The sequence below is a fragment of the Rhipicephalus sanguineus genome, chromosome 9 (genome assembly GCF_013339695.2).
Source record: "Rhipicephalus sanguineus isolate Rsan-2018 chromosome 9, BIME_Rsan_1.4, whole genome shotgun sequence".
NCBI classification, from domain to species: Eukaryota; Metazoa; Arthropoda; class Arachnida; order Ixodida; family Ixodidae; genus Rhipicephalus; species Rhipicephalus sanguineus.
In genome coordinates, this window is record NC_051184.2 from 153,156,047 (window position 1) to 153,163,582 (window position 7,536).

Genomic DNA, 7,536 nt, shown 5'->3' on the forward strand with positions numbered 1-7,536 from the left:
CTTCTTTCCTCGCACTGTGACATAATGAAGTAGTACCAACTAGCCCAGTTCATTGCGCTCTAAAATGTGTTTAGCTACTTGTGATGCCGTTCAGACCAATCTGCTTGGCACATTCACAGGTAGCAATAGAACAGAGGGCTGCCGAGATAGCAAAGCCATAAATGCAAGGCCTGCGCGTGCACATCTGAGCTTGCAGAGATAGTGTCCTGCATAGGTCACTTGCTTGATGAATGTGCAATAATGCAATTTTTTTGGGCAATAAAGGTGTGATGACATATGCAATTTCTACATTTATTTGCTGCAATACAGAAACGTTCTCGATTTGTTCGAGTAGTGATTAGCATTTATGAAAGATAATTAATGCAAGGTCATGCTATATGTATTACTTTCAATTGAAAGACCCTGTGGCACAATCTTAATTATACAAAGTAATATACAGCCAGCAGAGTCAACATGTGCCGTACAACTCCTCTCAAGTTTCAAGGAGGCTATCTGGGTAACAGTTGGGAGGCATTCGCAACCAGCCGGACAACACATGGGTGGCCCTGAAAAGGGCCGTTTCATGGCAGGCAGCATTTGCCAAGTTTCAGTAAGGTTGAAAGTCGGGTGAATTGGTGACAGAGCATCTGAACATGTAAAGCAGCGCACAGAAAAAAAGACACAAGAGGATTAATATGATTCAACAGGACAACTGTTGCACTTGCCACTAGTTTATTCTTTTAAAAAATATGTATATAGTACATATCCCACAAGTGCACCACATGCAACAATGACTTTTGCTCATAACGGTGCTTAAAAAAAATGTGAATGTTGTGCACTTGTGCATGTGGTATTACCCCCTCCTTTTTTTCCCTTCAAAATAAGCTAATTGCAAGTGCAGTGGTTGGCCTGTTCAATTGTATTCCTCCTTTCATGTCTTGTTTTTGTGTGCTGCTTTACACATAAGATCTAAAGCAGTCTTGGTTCATGTTGGGAAGGTAGGCGAAGGAATTTGCTGCACTCGCAGGACTTCGTGGCCTTTTGTGTTGCAGTGGCTGCACTTCAGCAGCCTGTAGCAGATACCCAGCTCGCTGTGTGCATGTACTTCACTCCAGGTCCGAAGTCACGGGCAAGAGAACTGACGATGATTTTGGCCAGCTGATCGATCCCTTGGCCTCTGTGCACATGGTACCCATCAATTGCTAAGAAGCGCACGTCGTGGCTCTTTCGAGGAATTGAGAAACCGATGCTGTAGGAACAAAAAAAATTAGTGCAATTAGGAAAAATGTGATGCATTGAGACAAGAAAGAACTTGCAGATCAACTGAAGTTCACTAAACAAAAAGAAAGGGAAGTGAACAACATGGGGACCACAGCCTACAGTTTCATAAGTTAATGGAAAAATTTGGCAACATAAAGTGTTGCTAGTATGCTGCAATGTGAAAATTTTTCACTGCTAGATGGGGCTCAGCCGGAAACTTTTGAAATCAATACACGCTTCCTTTGAATGTTTACACTGCCCCTGTATATGTGGCTTGCACCAATATCACAGCTTGAAATTACATAGCCATCCACCCCGTGTGTCGGAACGGAACTAAAACAAAAACAAAAAGATATTTTTGGCCGGAACGAAAATAACAAACGTTATCTATTATTTCGTTCCAGAGTGAAACCGAAATATTTTTTATCAGTTTTCACTTCCCGGGAAAACTTGGTGACCTGGAACAACCGAGGTCATGCAACGTGAGCAATAATACATATGTCAGGGTATAGTGTTAGTGCTTATCTTCATGCAATCCAAAGTAAAGATGTTTCAAATTTTATGAAAAATGAAAAGAGTGGCAACCAGAGCTGTTTATATTAATGCAAGTGGACCTTTCGTGTGCCAGCACAACTAGTGTGGAGAGGGCATTCTCGGTGCTGAAGTTTGTTTTATCAGAACAGCGGTCTTTCCACCTCGATGACGGGCTACTTCTGAGAAAATGCTCACTCCCTTGACACAAAACATAGAACCTGCTCAGAAAATTCGTAATTCACTTTTGAGAAATTTAAATACAGTAACTTGGAAGGGTGCTAGTTTTGGGGTTTTGTGTGGCTGGCCCAGAAGCCCCTCAGGGACGAGACCAAGACAGGACCAGCAACCATCTTACTCTGCCGAGCCTCGGCCGCAACTGCCCACTGCCAGTGGCTGCTGAGTGCGAGCTGCGAGCGCACCATCGCTCATCATCTCTCTTCTTCTACGGCCAGCACGCTCGCAGCCACCGCTTCTATACTGCCCCCCTCCCTCCGGTGAAACAGGGGAGGAGGGCGCAGTAGCCGCTATCCTTGGCCACAGCGGACAGCACGTGGCGTGCACGACCACACGTCGGCACGGTTCGTCCACCATGTAACCAAGGTCCCGGTGTTGTCCGTGGCAACTGGGGGCTCAGGGCTCCGCATCCATTTTCGGGTTAGCAGTCGTCGTGGCAGCCGCCTTGCTGCCACCGTTTGTGGTTGCCTGCTCTTTCCTGTTGCTGACCTCTGGTTCTTCCTTCCTATAAGTGTATAGAAGCGTATAGACAAGTATAAAAGCTGGCGGCTGCAAGCGCGTCGTCCGTAGAAGAAAACGAACGATGGCACGCTCGCAGCTCGCAGTTGTGGCCGAGACTCGGCGGAGTAAAGATGGTTGCTGGTTTGTCTTGGTCTCCTCCCTGACGGGTTTCTGGGCCAGCCACAGCCACGACACCCCACATAGCTCGCGCTAGTCTGTAGCAATTCGTCGTACAGTTACTTGCGCTCCTCTGAAGAATGCGGGAAGAACGTGTTTTACCCGTCCCACGTTCTTAAGAGGAGCGCAAGTTTACCACAAATCCTATGTTTTTATCGTTACTTTACCTTCAATTTTTCGCATAAAAATAAGAACCGTTACAAAACATTATTTTTTTAGTTCCGGAACAGAAACGGAACTTTTTTCGGTGGAACGAAACTAAAACCGAAACAAAAACATTTCGTTCCGACACCCTGCATCCACCATTGCGATGAATCACTACTGAAAGCTGACCAACCACCACTGAAGCTATAGTGACAGTACTAGAATATGTACCGTACTTACTCGAATCTAGGCCGCTCTCGATTGTAGGCCGACACTCGAAATTCGCAAGGCCAGAAAAAAAAAAACTTAATCATGGTACTCGAATCTAAGCCAACCCCCCACTTTCGCACATTGTTTTTTATAAAAAAACATCAGCTTAGATTCGAGTAAATACGGCACATGCATTTCAGATTCAATTAATGGTTGCCTGCACATTTGTATAATGCCCCAACTGCTTTGACACTAACGCAAGGAAGCAGCAGCCAACGAAAATAAATATGAATATTTCAGCCTGCCATACATGGAGAACACGTGCAAGCATCCAATGTTCATATGTGAAAGACAACAGTGTTAGAGAAGAGCCTGGTGCGGATAATAGAAGAATTTTGACACAGCAAGCCTGTGATGTACACTTCACTACATAGTCAAAAGTCTGATAAAAACTTGTCAGATGGGGAAGGTACCAGATTAACATATTAGAACGCGCCTCAAATTTTTAGAAGTACATAAAATTGATGCTTCGGGACCACTATGGCCCCATTGCTCACACTAAAAAAAGCATCAGTGGGGCGCCTATGTATAGCCTATGTGCCACAGCGTGCAGGTAGGGCAAATTACCAAATGTACAGCTAGTTCCACATTTTTCCGATTTCATAAAGATTCCATGAGCAAACATGAAGATTACTACTTTGTAGCAGATAGAGTGTATTCAGATAACATCGGTGCATGTCTGTGGACCCCTTTAATTTCGCTGAAAAAAAAAAATATTTTGCTGTATGAGTCCCTAGGGCCACGAAACCAATGTTAGTTTTGCGAAAAAAAAAATTTGCCTAAGTCAAAAAGATTTGGACGGAAGTCTTCACTCAGCAGAACTGCTTTTCGCGAATTTCCCGAAAATACGATTTTGACGAGATCCTACAAAGAAATTATTGCAGCTGCGAGTCAATTTTCTTGGCTTACTGTGAGTAACGTGCATTATAAAATGTTATGTTGCAGTTCTGTTGCCCATAACTTATGCAAAAGAAGTTGCAAATACGGCACCCATTGCTCAATAATGCTCTAATTTCAGATTTTTTCACTCCGCGTCTATAATACTCGAAATTTCCCAAATTTTCCAGAGATTTGCCACGCATTAGGTTAACCATTGTGCTAAGTATGATTGCCGAGGATGGTGTCAGACGCAAACCATAAATGCATATGGTAAGAAACGTCTCTAAAATAAAATACTTCGAAATTCAGTTTAAAAAAAAGGCCATCTTCAATTTTCTTTAAACTCCCCAGAATTAAAGCCAAGCACGTGCTCTAACTTAATCTCTAAAAACATGTTGCATTATTTTTGTTAGATAGGAGTTACAAAGCCACCAAAGTGTCCAAATTGACGTCAAGTTCACACACAACCACTTAAAGGGGTGGTGCCATCAAATTTGTGGCTTGTGCATTCTTTGTTGCAAACATTTCTTATTGATCTAGGAAGCATGAGACACACTCCCAAATTCATGTATTCTCTCGAAACTATTTCACATCGCCTTATTTGTATGAACGACTTTCGGTTTCGGTTTCTGGGCGACAAGTTGGACACCGACATCACCGTGTAGGAAGCTAGAACAAGTGCACCCACAAAGTTGTGACACATGCAGTGCTGCATTGTCTGCTCTCGCACACAGATGCAAGCAACCGTCGGACGCCTTCAAAACTTGCTAAAATCCTCCATCATCCGCAGATGGTCGGCGAGCTTTCAACAATGACTGGTAAAACCCGTTTTGTCTACGTAACCCAACAGCAGCACCACATTAGTGAAAAGATGTTGCGTGGAGTTTTGCACAAAACTCTCCACAGAATGGTACTGCACTGTTAAACGGAACGTCTCAAACAAAGGTGAAAACCACCTAACGTTATGGAAATTGCAAGCAGTATTGAATCCATTGCAAGAGACTCTTGTCTGCTGAGACAGTCATTTCATAACAACTGACCTACCTTCATTTTAGAGACTAAAAACATGAATTCACTTCACAAGTGCAACCAGTACTTGCTGGAAGCAATCCACACTAACCAGCTGCTGAACTCACTGAATATTGGCATGACTCTGCTGCTCACTACCCGAGGCCAGCAAATGCTGCAATGACATTGCTGTGCCTATAGTCGGGTACAACTTTAGAAGACAGGAGAGGCCCCGCCCAGATGACCGAAGCGCAGCAGCCAATTGCCTCCGCGACTAAAGAAATAGTCCCGCTAGGCATGTTAGGCATGTTCTCCGTCGGCGGGGTCACCGGCCGTCCGCTCATGACGTCACCTGAAGTGCGCGCCTATTGGTGGAGGCTCGTATGCATCCGCCTTTGAGGGGAAAATGCCGCTGCCTTCTAAAGTTGTACCCGACTATAGCTAATGAAAGCTGTGATGTTGAGAGGGTTCTTTCAGCTGAGGTACAGAGTCGTCCACTTCCACCTTGAACACCGCACCGTGCGGCCAGCACTCCGCGGAGCGCCTCTCTTGGTTGCTTGGGTAACTAGCGCGTATGCGCAGTGACAGCTCTAGGCGGAGCCTTCGCCGCGTCGTCTGCTAAAGCGCGGCAGCTCTGCCGAATTGTACTTGCTTTGCGGTGAAGCTAACTTCGCTCTTGCTATGCGCATGCAAATCCAGCATCCGGCACGGTTCAGAAGAAGCGAAGCGACTGCACCTTGTTCCGTCTAGCTTTTTGCTAGTGTTTTCTTTCATTTCTGGATGCGATCTCACAACCAATAAACCTCGGTCCGTGCATGAGTAAACTTTCACAGCCGCGCTTGAACTCCTACAACTAAGCAACTCAGCTCCTTTGAGCCCAGTAGCCAGAATGTTCCCGCTGCTCACGCAAATGTTTTTGATCAGCTTCAAAGCTAGGCGCCGCAAAATTGGCGATAAATGCATGGTAAGGTCTGACATAACAGCTTTAAATGTGCGAAAGTTTGGATTGTTACTCGCCTGAAAACAAAAGGATGTGAGCAATTTGCCAATTTCAGAGAAGTTACATTACATTCAGGTGTTATCAGCACTGCTGCCTTCATGCGCTAGCGAATTTAACTCGCCAATACGCCGCCCTAATTTGCTACTCATTTGCAACCATGCTTATTCGTACCATTCATGCAGAAAAATGAAGAAGCATTCTAATAGAGTTTCAGCTGAACTCATATCACGCAATCAGTTCACCAAAGAAGCGCCGCTGACAAATGATTACTTCTGTAAGCAGGCGCTGAATAAAGCTTGACTCCCTTTTTATCGCTAGGTGACCCAAAGCACCGCGTATCGCTTTATATATTTCTTGGCTCAAAACTTTAGCACGAAGCAGAAAGTTTTCCGTGAGCCTTCAATTCACAGCGCAAACTTATATTTTTTTTATTGTCGACTTTGTGTCGCCAAACTTTCAGCTGATGAAAACAACCGTGTGAGTAGCGGGAATATTCTAACTGTACGGCACAAAGCATCTGAGTAGCTTAGTTGCGGGAGTGCCAGCCCGGCTTGGCGATCTCACTCATGCACGGGCCAAGGTTATTACTTTTAAGATCGCATGCAGAAAAAGAAAACAGTAGGAGAAAAAAGCAGTGCGGAACGAGGCGCAGTCGCTGCGCTTCTCGATTTCCATGAGATTAAGTTACCTTCATCGAAGAGCAGCGCGATTGGGCGGAGCCGCTGCGCTTTAGCAGACGACGCGGCGAAGGCACCACCTACAGTTGTCACTGCGCTTGCGTGCCCAGCCGCCCGCGAGAGACGCTCCGCGGAGCGTTGGCTGCACGGTGCGGTGCTCAAGGTGGAAGTGGATGCCTCTGAACATCCAAAGGTGAGACAGCTCTCGAATGAAGACCAACATGCTGCACATGCAAATGGCAATGTACGTTAACAAGGACGCGTAAAAAATCGGTGATCAGCTTTTTGTGAATTAAATGTGTCTTTCCTAGATGTTATCAAGGCTCTTTACTGTCCTTTTGACTTATCAATTTGTGTAAATGTATTTCATGTAGCATTTCTAAACTAAACCCCCCAAAAACATGCAGTTCAATGATGGCCACGAAAAATGTGATTTCTCTCAAATTATCAGCTTTGAAAAATAGCACCCAATTTTTACCCTCTATTTGAAAAATATAAACACAAAAACAAACCACCGTAGTTGTGCAATTTGTGTTAGAATGCTTTGGCTTCTGTGCGACACAATTTGTACAAACCGAACCTCTCACCACCAGACAGGGCAGAGATAGACTCTGGCTAAGAACATGTGCAAGGTTGTAACCAAGCTGATCATTGCGCATCATAGCAACAATAAGGCCGTCGTCATCACCTGACCAAAAAATAATGATCACCGATCAAGACAACAATGTGTGTGTGTGTACCTTTCATCACATTTACCACCAATCATAACAAGAAAACGAGTTCATACATTGTTCATATTTTTGTGTATGTGCTAGACAGCTTCACTGTAACCTGCCTTCACAAATGGAATGGCTCGAAATTTTTTATCACAAT

The 7,536-nt window shown here is 44.7% G+C and overlaps 1 long non-coding RNA gene across 3 annotated transcripts in view; it reads right to left on the minus strand.

Moving 5' to 3' along the window:
- Positions 1-1,193: 1,193 nt before the first annotated feature.
- The window catches only part of LOC125759895 (uncharacterized), a 10,422-nt gene continuing 4,079 nt past the window's right edge, over positions 1,194-7,536 (minus strand). The window contains exon 3 of one of the 3 annotated variants that reach the window (XR_007417660.1): positions 1,194-1,228. This is a non-coding gene — a long non-coding RNA (uncharacterized LOC125759895). Of the gene's footprint in view, positions 1,229-6,774; positions 6,888-7,536 lie in introns of those variants that run through there. The other 2 variants (XR_007417659.1, XR_007417658.1) reach the window with 2 other exon arrangements.